At 36.6% G+C, this 16,578-nt stretch overlaps 1 protein-coding gene across 3 annotated transcripts in view; it reads left to right on the forward strand.

Annotated features, from left to right (window-relative positions):
- Positions 1-16,578, forward strand: part of CDH18 (cadherin 18) — a 549,881-nt gene that overhangs the window by 121,055 nt on the left and 412,248 nt on the right. For all 3 annotated transcript variants that reach the window (XM_052781123.1, XM_052781150.1, XM_052781174.1), the window contains exon 2: positions 14,352-14,451. The gene's annotated coding sequence lies outside the window, so the exon portion shown is untranslated. The remainder of the gene's footprint in view (positions 1-14,351; positions 14,452-16,578) is intronic.

Raw genomic sequence — 16,578 nt, forward strand, 5'->3', positions numbered from 1 at the left:
CTTCTGTCAGGTGGCTGGAGATAGGACGAGAGGAAATGGCCTCACGTTGCGGCAAGGGAGGTTTAGGTTGGATATTCTGAAAAATTTATTTACTGAGAGGGTTGTCAGACATTGGAACAGGCTGCCCAGGGAAGTGGTTGAGTCACCATCCCTGGAGGTATTCAAAAAGTGCGTAGACAAGGTACTCCAGAACATGGTTTAGTGGCTATGGATGATGGTTGGACTCGATGATCTTGAAAGTCTTTTCCAACCTAAATGATTCTATGATTCTATGATATTTTAGAGTTCATGCTGATGCAGAGAAGAGAATAAACAGTGCAATTTCAGGAAGACTGTTAGCAGGTCACAAGCCTTGTTGATCAGCAGCTTACGGCACCAGCAATCAATAGGCTTCTCTATGGCTTCATACTGGAAAGGCCGGCGAGGTTGTCCATCCTGATGGCCATCATGGAAAGCAAAAGCCAAGGCAGTCTGAAAGGAACACTGTGTGGTGACATAGATTTTGGTGCCAGCCAGCACTCTCCCTAGGCTTTAAAGTAAAACCTGCCACAAGGATTAGACCAGGCGAAGACCTCTGGGGACCTTCTGTGTGCTGATGAAGCTGCTGTCTCAGCAGTTGTGAAGCAGCTGCAGATCTATCTAAGGAAAGAGCAGCCAGTAGATGTGCGTGCTTACAGTGTGAGTATGATCTTCCAGATGCTCTTCAGTTGTTAAGGAGGATGCATTAGCATTTTTCTCTTTGAAGAAGGTGTAAGACATGTTTTCTGAAATACTGTCAAATAAGTTGTATTAAAATTGATGCCATATTAAAATTTATTTTGCCTAATTTTAAGAGGAGCTGGATGATGGCAGTCCCCACTGAAGTCAACTCGAGTTTCTGCCATCAGGACAGTATCAGTACTGTGGGAGAACCTTCTTGTCTCATTTTCGAATAATTTTGATATCTACATTTTATAGTCTTTTAATTCTTTTGCTTATAATACTCTCTATGCTGATGGACTTGTCTGCTTGCTACACAGAGGGACTGTTTTAGCAGTGAATTGTTCATTTGCAAAGTGAGACAAAGAGTGGTCCTTGAAATCTTACCAATTAGAGAAAGAAATTTAGAAATTATAAGGGAAGTTGCAGGTTAATATAAAACTTTAAAAAATCCAGTTAGAAATATACTTGACCTGACACTCCTGAAGATAATTGTCATAGCCAGAATGGTAAGGAATAAGGAAAAGCAAGATCTTGCATTACTCTAGGTGCAGTTTAAATGAAATTCTGTATTATTAAATGATCATTTGATAAAATTTACTTAGCTGTACATTTCTGATTTTACCTAAAATGTTTCTTTTTTGAAAACATACACTGCTTTATCATATACTTTTATGAAGGAAGGTAGCACTGGCTAACAAAAGAAGTAGCTGCTTTTGTTTCCTTTTAAACCGGAGCCTTCAAAGGCAGAAAGGGACTCTGGGCATGAGCTGCTTTCCTTTCCCCCATCAACACTGTTTAACAGCTACCAGGTTACGTTGTTTTGTGAAAAACAAGGTAACCAGATCCCTTTCCAGGACCGCAGGAAGGAGGTGAGTTGGAAAATAATAGTGAAGTTTCTTTTCTTTATGTTTTATATAACTTCAGTGTAGGATCACTCAAGTTGCTTTCTGCACTATGAGTTGCTAATCAATAATATTTAAAATGTCATTTTAGTTTACTGAGTCTTGACATATAATCAATACTACTTTTGATTTACCTAATGAGGTTTGCATATTGTAACTTGAATAATATATGGATTGGCATTTAAAGAGCAAACATTTTTCCATTTTTGTTTTTGAGGACTACACCTGTGTGTGTGTGTGTGTGTATATTATAGATAATAGGACTGTAGACTTTCAGCTACGTTCACTGCCAAAAATAGTATTGCAAATACCGTTTTGTTTAAAGAGGGCTAGGTTACCGAAGGTTACAGGACTTTTTTTTTCAGTTATTAATATTCTATGGAATCCTAATAAGAGGTTAATATACTTTCTCATTAAAAGTATTTAATAGTGTAATAGTAACAGTGTGGAAAAGCATTGGGGTTTCTGCAGTTGGTTTGTTGTTGTTGTTTGGTTGGGGGTTTTTTTGGTTGGTTGGTTGGTTGGGGTTTTTTTGTGGTATAGAAAAACATGTTGTGTACCGTGCAATGTGTGATCCCTGAAGCTACAGCATTCTGTGTTGGCATGATCATCGCACTGAAATCAGTGTTAAGAATCTCATCAAACTGAAAGAAAGCAGACCTTACTGAGGAGCTCAGTTTTCAACACATACTGCCAAAGCAAAGCTTTTTCATTTTTTTCATCTGAGCCATTATGCTATATTAGCACTTCTTCATGTTTGTTTTTCTTTTCCATATGCCATTCTAATGACTCGCTTTATCTAATATTTTAATGAATTAATGACGATTCTTTTTGGTGCTACAAAGAATTTGTAAGCAACTATAAAGTTTAAAGTAAATGGTTGCAGTTAATATTGTAGGGAACTGAAAATTAAGCCATATTTTTATGACATAGAACAAACTTGAAATTTTCTTGAAAATAAATTGTTTTTCTTAACGTTGAGCACAGATGTAGGTTGGTAAATTTATTTAAAATGTCTTTATTTTTTTGAACAATCAGTAATTGCTCAGTCAGCAAACACTATACTGTATGTTAAAATGTGGAGGGCAACCAGTTGCTGTTCTTTCAAATCACAGGCACAAAACTATTTTCCTTGCATGGTAAATCAAAGAAAATATCATACTTTTTCCAATAGGAGGAACTCTGTAAGCTTTAACAGTCTTTAGCAATTTAGGTTACTTTAGTTGGTAACCTATATGGGTGAATTGTATAAGAAATTTATTCATGAGGGACTCAAACCACTTGCCTACTCAAATTAATCACTTTTAATTTCTTATGGCCTGTTGGCATTAGCATTAATGTGAGCATAATGTGAAGAAGGGATGTTCAGTCAGACTCATTACTTCAGTTTCCTCCTTGCAAAATGAGTGCAGTGTGTTGTTTCTTTGCATCAGGAAGCATTTATGGAAACTTATCGGACTCTGACATTCCTAGAAAATACAATCTTTGAATTCATGAGTAAGTACCTTTTGTAGGTGCCTGTGTATTCTGACCACAATGTTGTTTCTTTCAGCTCTCACTTTCAGTGACTGTTACTTGCTTGTTTACAGTGAACTGAAATGTTGTGTTATTTTTACTAAGTTCCTCCAACCTGAGTTAGTCTATTTTTATGATTATATTCTCATGGAAGAAAACAGTCTCTAGATGCTACAAGAAAGTTTACCATGATCACTGATCTTCACAAATAATAAACAGACTATAAATAATAAACAGACTTTTTTCAGTCTTCCAGTCATATTGGAAATGATTTTTAATGAAGGATAAAGATGGCAGGTAGCAATATCAGAAAGTTAATTGAAACTGCCAGAAAACAGGTTGGTTTAGTACCTCAAAATAAATATGTCTATAGTTTTTAGCAAAATAGGGACTGGGCTTAATCAGTAGCATACAGTTTTCATAGTGTTTTAATAATTAGCATATTTCTGACACAGTTGTGCCAAGACAGTGCCTGGGAATGGCCGAAGGATAACATGGGCCAGAGACCATTCCCAGCTGCCAGTCTGAACAAGGTCCCTCTAACTTTGTGTGAGAGGGGGACAGTTCAGCTTTATGGATATGAACAAGGCTGTTCAATGGGCCTTTGTCCGTTTTGTGTATTAAGATAAAGCCTCAATGCCTCTCAAAAACCATGGGAGTATTTTGCTAACAATGTGTTCCTATCATACTTACATCAGCTGTGAATGAAAACAGCTTGCAGGTGTATGGGAATAAACTAGGGGGTTGGTTGGTTGGTTGGTTATTTTTTAATCACACTATGAAAGAACTGCTTGAACTTGATTTTGTTGATTGTAGAAGGCTGGTCTGCTGGTTGGGGATTGTTGGTCTGTTCTGATTCTCTAGTCAGCTTCCTTGGCTGTGCTGGTTAAAGCCAGGGCAGGGCTAAACTCAGCCATGAGCTTCCTGAGAAGGTGGTGCTTCGTTAGTGGAGGAAAAAGTCAAGGTTCGTTTTCTTCGTTCTCTGGGCAAGCAGTGTGGCACAGCTTGTGTCTGTACAACTATACACCCCTCTGAGGACAAGGTGGTAGTTTCTCCACCTGCCTATTGGAAACAGCTGTCGCTGAGCTCTCGCACAACTGTGCACAGTCAGCGTCAAGGTGGGACCTACTGAGCATGAATTAAAAATATGCTGAGAAGTGGTGTCAGGAATCAGCCAGTGTGGGCAGCTGTGTAGCATTGCCCAGCCCTGTGCACTGGTCCTGTTTAGTTCACTGGTGTAGACGTAACCACACAGTACATTTCAAAAGCAGTATTTTCTGGTAACTATATCAACTCAATTTTCATTCTTTTTGCATAGAAATATACAGTGTTCACAACACCAAGAGAGAAGGAGAAACAGAGAGAAGGAGAAAGAGAAAATCAGTCCCCTGGCTCTCTTCTGTAATAAGCTGGTATCACACGTAGGAATCAGTATTAATGCTCTGTCTCTATAAACTAACAGCATGAGGAGCACTTACTCTCTCATATGCTACTATTTAGTCAGTCTATTGAACCTTAATTTAGCTATACAATGAAAAATATTCTTGGAGAACGGTGCTTTTGATTTTGGATAATACCAACCCTCATCACGTTTTCAGCTATTCCTCCCCCTCTGTTTAATCTCAGATTCCTGAGATTCCTTTCTTTTGCTATCAAGAGCTTTTAATATGGAAAATTTTTCTAGGTTTCCTTTAAAGGCAAAAGAAATAAAATTACTGGATTGCTCAGAAACTGTGAAGTGTGGGGGCTTTTTGTTTGTTTTGTTTTGTTGTTTGTTTTGGTGTGTGAGGGGGGGTTAATACGGAGGCCAGATCTGTGTTTTTTAGGATACAATTCTTGGTAATTTCTAAAAACTGAAAGTTTTGTATGTACATGGAAATAGATTCAGGTGATGTAAAACATATAGAAAGAGAATATATTTTGTAACTTAGATCATGCACATTTGTTGGCTACTGAAAGTCTTTGTATTACAGTTCTAGTGACTATGACCAAGAACTGTAAACAAAACAAATGATGTTAGGTTTTTAGGAAGGCACTTCTGTACTTGCTCAGGAAATGCCTTTGCTAATAAGATATACTGATACTCTTTTTCTGATAGAAATTTGAGTCTGCAACATTTTAAAAGAGGTAAGTTTGATAGGCAGATATTCACCGCATTCAACATTTGCCTCCTTTGTCCTTGAGCAAGAGCTGCAGGTGTTCATTGCTGTTCCTTTCTAGTTGAAATGAATATTGATTTTTAGATATAAAATTAACTACAGTTTTCTGCACCATGCAGCTAAATAATCTGGTAATGAAATTAATCATGAGCTTGCTCTGCTGTTACTCATAACTGGCAATTTTTCCAGAAACATTTCAATGCCATGTTGAAATAAGAATGACCAAATGTTTGGTTGGCCCAAGTAACTTAATCCTGCAACAACAAAAGATATTTAGTAAAACAGTGATGTCATGCTTGTATAGCATCCCTCCTGAAGTTTTTTTTCAAGTTAATTTTACATTGTAAGGGCATGCCAAATGAAGTGAAAAATGCTGCTGACAGATCTCCCCAAGAAAATGTACCTGTCATGTTACCTATTTGGTACCTGTGTAGTCTGCGTAGTACTGTGGATTAAGTGTCGTAAGTCTGGAGACATTTCATTGCTGGAGAAGGAACAGCATGGGTTCTGGTATATAGATATATGAAATGTGAGTAATCTCTTGGGGGTATATGGCAAAAATGGAGATAGGATTTGTAGAGGGGTTGTAAGCCAGTTGTTGGGGGTTTTTTTGTTTGTTCTCATGCAAGATTGTCAAGCTGAAGGTAAAACAATGAAAGAAACTAGAAAGCCTGTAGTACGCAGCAGTCTAATACCTTTTTCGAGGTTGGATAGTTCTCCAGGTATGATATTCCAGTCCTCTGACAGTAACTCCTGAATATATCATTTGCAATTTTCATTAAGATGGTCCTGCATTTTGAGGCAAGGTTAATGAAAAATACAAATCCCAGTAGAAGTCCTTGAGGTGCTCCAGTAGGAATTTTTCTCTAACCTTAATTTTCACCACCAGCCCATTATTCTCTTTTTACTAGTTCCTTACTGATTTTAAAACTCTTGCACCAATTCACATATTCTCTCATCTAAGTAACAATTTCTAATGTCATATTCTATCACATGAATTCCCGAAATCTAGATAGGTGAGACCAACTGTATTTTTTCCACTTAAAAAATTAATTGCCTTATCAAAGAAAGCTATCAGGATAAAATAGCACAATCTACTTTCGATGTATTAGTATACTACTTATTTCAGAATTCTTGAATGGAAATAGGACAGCCTTGATAATTTTAGTACTCTCTTCATCTTGAAAATGATAGTTCCTGCTAATTCCTGTTACTCATGTTGCCCTGTTGTCTGCTTCATTAACTGGATTCAAACAGACAAGGTGCAGTCTAGTTTTGGGAACACATAGATGGCTTTTAATTTCTACTCTGCTGTCGTTATTGATGAGCCTCAAGTTTTTTCTCTGAATCTTTGTGGATGAAGAACATTTGTTTTTATTTTACTTGCAAAATTTATCTCTGTTTTTGATAATGCTTACGTTAGACCTATGGTTTCTGATGCCAGAAATGCATTTTTTTCAGATTAATTATGCAGTTAAGCTTTGTTTCATCTAGTGTCTTTCTCCACAAATACGTAGTTGTTGCTTGAGATGTAAGGATGTTTGACTTGGAGATTGGGTCTATGTCCCTGGCAATGTTAGGCTCTTCCAACTCTCAAGACAGCTGTGGAATTATTTTTCATAATCAGATCTTCCTTAGTGTCCTCATGAAAACCATTTATGAAATAATTTCCTATCGATTCAGTGACTTCCAGGTGAATATAATGTTTGCTGTTGTTTTTGGAGATAAAGGGGCTTCATCCTAATTGTTACCGCTTGTGCAGTGACGTACTTCAGGAAATGACTTTTCCTGGGAAAGGTTAATATTCACTTACTAGAACCATTTCAGATATGTGTGGTGATTTTTAGTGTAACCATGAAAAGCCTACAGCTGAGTCTAAAGCTATCCTAGTGAGCTACTTAGTGCTGGGCCGGGTGCTGGGGCCCTACTTGCTTTGGCCAGCCTGCATTGGGCAGCTGTGCCAGCCCAGCCCAGGTGGCTGCATCCGCGTGGGGCTGCGCCACCTCCTGCGCCGTGCAGGACGGACGTGTGGGGAGAGCGCTCGTTGAGCCAATGCGAAAGTTTGCCAGGGAGGATTTCAACAATTCAGTTGCCAGTAAAATGTTTTAGGTTTGGGGTTTTTTTTTCTTCCTTCCTCCCCTCTTCTTTCTTCTGAAGTTATTTTGACTCACTTGGACTCTTCTGTCCATATGACCTGTTCTTATTTTTATAATCCATATATCTATATGACATGTTCTTATTTTTATAATCATTATTTACCTTTGTTCTTCCTTTCCTTAAGGTATTTATCATTGAGTAACGATGCTGTAGTAACATTACCATTTCACGATGGGTTTTTATTGTTCCTCTTGCCTTTTTTTTTTCCCCTCTTCTTTTCTTTCCCCCTTTTTTGTGTCCTGCACTAGTATTTCAAGCCCCTACATTATATTGTCTAAGCTGCTGGTATAAACAACCCTTTAGTTATTTCTCTTGGCAATTTTTTTTTTTTCTTAAGAGAGATTCACTTCAACACTTTCCCTAAGTGTACCAGTGATCTAAATCCTTCTTTCAGTATTAGTACTTTCTTCCTTAGTGCTGGCAATTAATCCACTTCTAGATCCATGACTTTTCCCATTAAGCTTGTTAAACTGCCTTTCTTCTTCTAGTGATTAAAACTAGATATTCAGATCATTTCAGTCTCTGGCAAAATTTTTCATCCTTATTTGTTGATTTAATGTTCTTAGTACTCATACCTGTCTCAATCTCTGGTGGAATCTGTGTCTGGAAAAGTCCTCTTTTGGTGATTGCTTTCTGTTGGTTGATGAATTTTAGATATTCTTCCCTAGATGATATTTTACTTCTTTGCTTATTATATTGTGTGCCTCATTTTTCTAGAAAGTACTAGAATTCCACCAAAGTTCACCTTTTATTTATTTTAGCTGCTTCTTTAGGTAAGCATATTGATCTTTTTCTGTGTTTTGCTAGGAAAAGTGGGGGAATTTTGTCTGCTCCTTTAAGAATCCATTTTCTTAGAACTGATTGTATCATTTGTTTTAACTGAATATATGTACATGTATACGTGTATATATATATATCATTTAGGTAAATGGGCATTGCTGTGCTAAGAGTGTTTAGAACACAGTCAGTTTAAAATTTTTAGAACAAAACTTTACCAAATTCATTCAATGATGACACTCTGTGCCAATGGTTAGTTCTTATGTAATATTAATCATTTGTGCACGCACAAAATAATCTTTAGCAGTCATGACATAAATCAACTGTGAGTATAGAATAGCACAGAGGTAATGGCTACAGTGCTTAATGGTGTTAGTCAAGGTGAGCAGGCCTGAGAGGTTTTTGAGAAATCTCAACTCAAGCCAGCTTCTCATCTATCTTCTCCTTCTTTCCTCTTTACGCCTGACACTTTTATGCTACTTGTTGTGTCCCCCTCCAAAGGAGATCTCAGCTGCTCCTTGTGCTGCTTAGCTTGGTTTTGGCTTTGCCAGTCATTCCCCATTAAGTGTTGGGCAGGATGTCTTGCCTATTTGCACTCTTGTGCTTAGCTGCTTCTTAGTTCTTTATCTTGCAAATTCTGTCACTTGCGTGGCTCACCTGCTGATCTCTGATTTCCCTCTGTTGGTAACATTAGTCAATTATGCAAAATGCTTGTACATTTTGTGGTTATGCTATCACAGTGTTACAAAATATTTATATACTGTTATTGGTTGTACCGTTTTACTGTGCTCATATTCCAGTTTAAGGCACTCTTTTATTAATCTTTTCCTGCTTAGTACACTTATAATTTATAGGAGTCCTAGACCTTTTTTTTTAATTTTTTAAATTATTTTCACACATTCCTAGTAGAGCACATGCCCTTCTGCTGTCTGGATTTACTGTGTTGATTGTCCCATTGCTACTTTTTAAACAGGACTTGCTTTTTCTGGAGCTACCGTGAATCTGAGGATATCTCCCTTCTGAGTGTGTGTAAATGATGATGTGGGCTGTTCTTTTACAGTATTCTTGTCCTGCATTGGATTCTTTTTTTCCCCCACCTTTTTGGGAGAATTCTTTCCTCTCTTCTCCTCAGTTCTGAGCTCCCTATCTGAAATACTCTCATGATAATATTGATGTAATCATATCTGGTATGTAAGCTTAATCAGCTTCAATTCCATTTCTAAATAATTTTCATCAGGTATCCACTGAAGGAGAATGTACATGTTGGAGATGTAGGCAGCTTCTCCTCCAACTTTTGCCATTTTCTCTGGTTTTACGGCCACTTTTCCTCTCCCTCAGTAATCTTTCTCTGTTCCTGTAAGTCTTTAAAAAAAAAAACCAACAAAAAATCAATCAGATATTCCAGCAGGCTTCCAGAGCACACCTGCTTTGTCCTATTCTGATTGTTGAGCTGTCTAATGCTCTCCACCACACCATTTCTGCACTATTTAAGATGTTAAGCAGACAGTATTGCCCACATAAAAGAATTATCTTGAAGGAGAGATAAAAGGTAATGAATGCAGAAATCCGTTACAGAAAGTTTTTGTTTTAGTAAACCTTTGACACTGAAGGTTTGAAAGATGGCAGGAGGTGCTTTGTACAAAGTGTTAATGCTAGAAAGGTACTGAGAATTCCTTCGTATGCCCCACAGATAGAGCAGCTTATATTCTGGCCTATTCAGATCTCAGCTATGAAAGAAAGACCTCCAAATGAGATTTGAGTTCTAATGTTGATTTAATAGATGACTCACTTTTGAGATGGTAGAAACAAAAGCCCTAGTAAAGCATTAGTAGATGTAGCTGTCAATAACTTCTTTTTGTCCTTGCTGACTTTTTCGTAGTTTCACATGTGATATAAAATTGACACCAGAAGCATTTGAAATATTTCGTGATATTACTCACAAGGTGACACCTCTGCTTTCTAGTCAAATCCCCTAATATGAACCTATATTTAAACATTAAACTTCTGAATCATCTGCTGCTGAAACTAAGTTCACCACATAGCTAATGCTGAGCATGCTAGCAGTCCCTCCTATGGTAGGCACCCACGTGCTTTAGTGTAGGCATGTGCTTACACACTTTAGTGCATATGGGAGCATTTGCTCAAAATCACAGCGGCAGTCACATGAATGCATGTGATCAAAACTCAAGAGTCCTGACTTCCACTTCTGCTTGGTAACCACTAGACTTTGTCCAATACATGCAGGATAAAAACTCTCCACATGGAAGTCACTGGGAGATTTCCCATCCAGTTTCATGGCATCAAGAATTCAGCCATAATGTTTCAGAAAACAAGAAAAAGGAATATATTTATGGTTTTATTATTATCCCTAATAATGAAATAAGGACAAAGAAGAGACAATATGGGGTCTGGTCTATGTGTACATTTTATTTCTGTTAATATCGTTGGAATTTGAAGGTCATGTAGTCCAACCTGTTTCTCAAAGCACTTGGTTGACAGCAGATGGCTGAGGCCTTTGTTCCTTCAAGACTTGGGTCTTGAAAACTTTTAGGATTGGAGACTGCACAGCCTCTATGGAGAGGTTATGGCCTGTTAATAGCAATGGCAGCACTGCAGTACAGGGCCATGTGGTTAGAGGTGCAACTAACTAAAGGTAAATAAAGTTTATGGTCAGAAATGTGTAATTGGAATTTGCTACCACAAATATTATAATTTGCTTCTGACCTTGGCTTCCTAGCAATTTTTTAATATATCACGCTGCATTGCTTGATGAGTAAGTTTGCAAGATGACGAGAGTTGCTTTGCTTTTCAGAGGTAAGATTTGAGGTGTTTTTTCTTTGAAAGTCTGGTAGGTTTTTTGCAGAACAACAAAAAAAAAAAGTAATGTGTGTCCTGTACTATTAATCTCAATTACTTCATGAATAGTGTTAAACAATCCTGGAATGCAAGTTCTCTGTAATTAAGCTGTCTTCTCCAGAGTTAGCTACTCCCTTTAAGATTAAGAACTCTAGGAGCAAAAATATCTTCAAATATATATTACTTCAAAGCAAATGAAGAGGGAGTAGTTACAAAGGCTATGATTTCATATGTCCTCTCAGCCCATCAGTTGTTTTTTATGTTTTATTGAACTCTGATCTATCTAAGATAATCTTGTTGAGTGCCATACTCTCAAAAGGGCAAGTGCAGCTCACCCGAAAGTTAGAGACCTGCATTCTTCACCAGGGTGGGAGGTTGGACAGGCAGAGTGCAGAGCTGGCTGTAGGCCTGAGCATATTTTTAGTTGAGTGATCAAGGGGAGGTCAATCTGGGAAAGCAAGCTTGCTATGCTGATATCCCTTGGTTGGTATTTTTTTCAGGAAGTTCTTCTGTTGAAGCATTTCACTGCCATTTCTGAATTCCCTCTAGACAGTCTGGTGATTCTTCACTTTCTAGAGCCATCCCCTGAAGAGGACAGATTCTTTTCTAGTGATTTCACTTCACTATTCTTAGCATATTCGGGACTGATCTCAACTGAAGCACGCTAATGAAAGGTTTGCATGTTTTAGCTGCCTGTACACAAATCTAGTTTGAAAACATTACAGCATAGCTGAGTGGGATTTAGCAGCCTTAATGCCATGTTAGATGTCCTGTGATATTTGTCCGTGGCCAGAAGACTGCTTCGGAAGGTCTACTATAGAATCCAGTTTTATATCTGACTGTCCCATTTGGATGTCACTAGATACTTATATTTAGCCAATCTCACCCACAACATTTTCTGGCTCTGAATGTCTGTCTAAAAGAAGATGGTGGCTGACCACTAATGTCCATTTGCCCTTTCAACCCAAACTCTGTAATTTCTCATGTACTGATAGCTTTTCTCTATTATGATATGTGTCAGAATTTATTATTCATGTTGGGCTTATTTTTTATGCCATTGAGCTGAGCACTTGCAAGCCTAGAAGAATATGGGCTCTTAGAGGTCACAACCAGTCTAATATCAGGTAATTAACTACACATCGCATTGAGATGAAAAGTTGGATCTTGGATTTCCAAGAAACAGCTTATAGGAGTAAGAAAAACTCCTGGGCAAATTTGGGATCTTAAGAAAATACACCAACAGAAATAAATAATAAAAATATGCAATGGCTTAATGTATTGGTTTGTGTTCCACTGCATGCGAATCCTGTAGCTTAGAGGCAACAAGCTCTGAAACCAGAAGCAGAAAAGGTGACAGAATGAACTAACGATGACAACAGCAATTGAGGATTCATATGGCAATAATAATAATAATAATGACTTCTACATATCTCAGTGTATGACCAGAACCTTAATACTAGTCTGGAAGTATAATTCATAAAGCTATCAATAACAGTTTGTCTAAGACTAGCCAGACACCAATTATCCCAGTGGGATATTGAAAGCAAATCTATCCTCTTGCTCTGTGACTGCAGGAGAATTGGTAAGGGTGAGATCAGTGGAAGTGACCCAGAAAAAGTTAGCAAGGGTGAAACCAGAGAATTTAACAATGAAGAAATTTCCTAATTCTGAAGAAGAGCATGTGAAAACAGAATGGATAGGACTGTGAATCTTATAATATTTTTAAAGGGTAAACTCAACAGAACTGCTTCTGTTTCTGTTGTACGAAAGAGTTACAGGCTGATGCGCAAAAAGTCAGGTCATTGAAAACGTATCCCAGGTGCTAACCAAGAATCAGCAGTCCAGTTCTAGGGCAGCTGACACTTTATCTGTAATTAGCTTACGCTGTACAACATGGGTAGTGCTGGTTTGTTGTTGTTTTTGGTAAAATCTAGCTGTTACTGTTTGTAGTTCCTCTGGGGTGACTAGAGATCTCTGATACTTACTACTTACATTACAAGGAGGCAAACGGGGAGCAGTAAAAATGATGTGTTTGTGGAGGCATTTCTGCAACTCCTGCTAATACCTTAACCCAAACACTTGTTCAAGGGCTTTGAGGTATGTTTGAGGACTTTGCTGTCAAAAGCAAGGAGGTTTCTTGACTTATGAGATGATATCTTGTTGTGGGGAAAAACAAAACACCTGAGTGTGGAACAGAGGGCTAGGCTTGCTTGTGGTTTTCATGTTTCTTATCATGAAAGATGCATGAGTAGTTTAATGCAAACGGTGCGTTTTAAGAAAGCTAACAAAGCTTCTCTGTAAATGAAGTTCAAATACAACTATATTTTACTGTTAGAATTTACAGTACACTGAGTGATGCTCTATCTCACATGCTTTTTTTAGCTCATTAGTCTTCCATATATGACATACTCTTCCAGTGTTATAGATCTATAGATACTAAAGCTGAGCAAGTAAAAAAAAAAAAAAAATCAAATAGGTAAGTTTATTTGCAGTTTTTGCATGGTATACCTAAATTCTGTTTCTGGTTTCACATTAATTAAGAATCTGCATACGTGTCATTGGATTTTTCTGGTAGGGTGCTTGCAGGAATTATGCAAAAAATATTTCTTAGTGGTCTAGTATATCTTTATTTAACTTTTTATTGCTTGACTTATTCACATTTATTAGGATGATTAGCTGTGAGATTAGTTAGGTGATGATAGCTATGAAAAGTCAAAATATTTAATGAGATTATATCAATATAGTGCATATTTGGGAATGCCTGGTAAATAATTAACGTATATAAATGAAGAAAAGTATTCTCTAAAACAGATTTAGTTCTAAATTTGTGCAAGATCAGGACTAGATTATCTTTGTTGTTTGAGTATTTTTCATGTGTTCTGAACAGTTTCTCTCGGAATCAATACTTCCTTATTTCTCTATGGCAGTAATTAATCGTTGTTGTAAAATCAAAAGGTTTTCAAAATAGGTCATTTTCCGAAGTTTAGTATGAGATATGAAATCATGAATTACTAACAGGCTATTTACAAGCTTTGAAAATACCATTGCTGTACATTTAATTATTTCAATTAGAGTTCCAATTTTGAACAGTTGCTTAAAAATAAAAATTCATACAATACTGTAGTACTGACTTTATAGATTTGCCAGAATAAACATCTTAACATCATCTTGTCCTGCTGCAAGGGGCAGTCCAATGCCTATGATGTTGTCTGTTTACTTATATATCATGCAAAGGAAAACATTATTATCTGATCATATTCAAAACTTTGTCGTTCTATTTCAGTGAAAGCTGCTGAATTGTCATGCTTCTGATATCTTCAGTGGAGACTTGCAAGACTATTTGACAGAAACATATTTCTAAGCTTCTGGTTAGTCATCAACTAGTAAGTAGCTTCTCATATTTTCACAGTTTTCATTCACCTCCAATGAAGCGTTTGGGTTGTCTTAGGTAAATAACATTTTTTAAAAAATATTTCACCATTATTTTCCCTTTCTTTTCTCTAAAAGCATTTTTCTCTAATGCCTGGTGCTCCTTTAAAGACTATAACACATTTAAGTTAGCATTTGTAAGTGCTTTAGCAAAAAAAGGAGCATTTTCTTAGTACTCCTGTTCAGCGTCTATCAGAGTGCTGTTCAGTGACCTGTATTAATCCCAGACCGTGAAGTGTAAGTAGGAATAAGACTTCAGTGGATTGTCTGTAACAAATATACAGCTCCATTAGCCTAATAGACGTGGTCAAGAATGGTATCTAGCAATCAATTACTAGAGTTGGTAAATCCAGTTAAGTGGTACCTGAACAGCTAAGTTCTATCAATATCCACCTGTTTGATTTTCAGATTGTCTCATTTTTCTTACTATTTTAAATACTTTGTTCCTCATACCAATATTGACTGTAATTTTTTTTAATTCCTTTCGGAAAATTGTAAGCCACTCATTTAAAGCAAATGCTCTTGTGGTCTTGCTATACCCATTGTCTGGCATAATAATTTTTTTCATTCATATTCTTTTGCTTTGTTTCTAAACCCAAAGAAGAAAACTGGGCTGATGGGAAAGCAAGAAGTTTAAGATTTGAAGTAGGGAAATTATAGGAAAAAAGCCCAAATTGTAAAACTTCAAAATGAGGGGAAGCTAGCTGTAACACTTCAGTTCAACGGATTCTGCTCAGAAAGCAGACTGAACCTTTTAAAAAATGATGCCGGTGGAGATGAGAGAATTGATGCAAGGTCTAGGTTACTTCTCATCAAAACATAGTGGGTTTTTTTTTCCCCCAAATATGTAAATGTTGCTTTAATTTTTAGCAAAAAAATAAAAAATAACTAGTTATTTGACAATTACCTCAGTTGAGTTACAATATTTGAACTGGTCTTAAAAATATGTATTTGGATGTGTTTACAAAATATTCTTTGGTTCTTAAATAGTCACAGTCCATGAAAACTAGCAATGCTTATTTTTTATTTGCTATTTGGTGAAATAGAAATTACAAGTTCACTGGTGGAAATATTTTCTAATGAGTCAGTCCAATAATATAATCTAAATTCACCACTTAGTAATATCAAAAATAAGATGTATTTCTTTGTAGGGAACAAGTGCCATGATTATTTATTTTAGAATTCGATAGCTCAACTTGATCATGTCATTCATTACTGTTTAACTTATAAAGTAACAGAGTGAGAATTATGTCCTCATTTTTATTGCTGTTTTATTAATTTAAACCTAACAAAAATAGATCTTGATTGAACTGATTGAGTTGGTGGGAAGGATGGTGAAATTCAAATGTTTAATTCAGTGAGCTTTCATAGAAGAAAGCAATCTCTAACCTGAAGTTGGAAAGCAAAATTAGGCTTAAATTCAAGTGAAAAATAAAACAGGAATCAAGTATTAGAAATCAAAGAAAGAAAAATGAAGCGCTTTATCAGATAAGCTATCTAACCCAGGGTGACAGTAGCTGTAGAAATTTGCTAATTTGGGATGTTTGGGATTTTAAATACCTCTGAGCCTTTAAATGCAGTCTGAATGTATAGACTTATAAGTTAAAATACTTTTTCGAGTTTCATAAGAAGTTAATGAAATTTATAAGTGCAGAAATTACAACCTGAGTGTGCACATCTGTGTCATTCAAAAGGTTAGGTGAAATGATTACATGTGCCCTGCCTTCAAACATATACAAGAAGGGAATGTATCCAGTCATACATCTGCTCATAGTCTGAGAAAGTTAACATAAATCATATGAATGGGTTTTTTTGTTGGTACTACATCTAAGTAACTGCAGTACGCATTGTGTCAGGTATGTACGACTGAGTTAAAGGAGAAGAATATTTTAAGCATGGGAATGCTACAGGTGTTTTTTCAATGTCACTGAATGTCATGAATTTTTTTCAACACTTTGAACAGTTGAATAATTTTGGTGTGCTTCTGTATTTTCTTTTATTGTATTAACATAAAAGCGAAAAAGCTCTTATAGGGAACAAAGCCAGGTTTTTATCTGGTGTCCTAAAAAAGCAAGAGGGTG

Source organism: Harpia harpyja, chromosome 1, assembly GCF_026419915.1.
Source record: "Harpia harpyja isolate bHarHar1 chromosome 1, bHarHar1 primary haplotype, whole genome shotgun sequence".
Taxonomy (NCBI): domain Eukaryota; kingdom Metazoa; phylum Chordata; class Aves; order Accipitriformes; family Accipitridae; genus Harpia; species Harpia harpyja.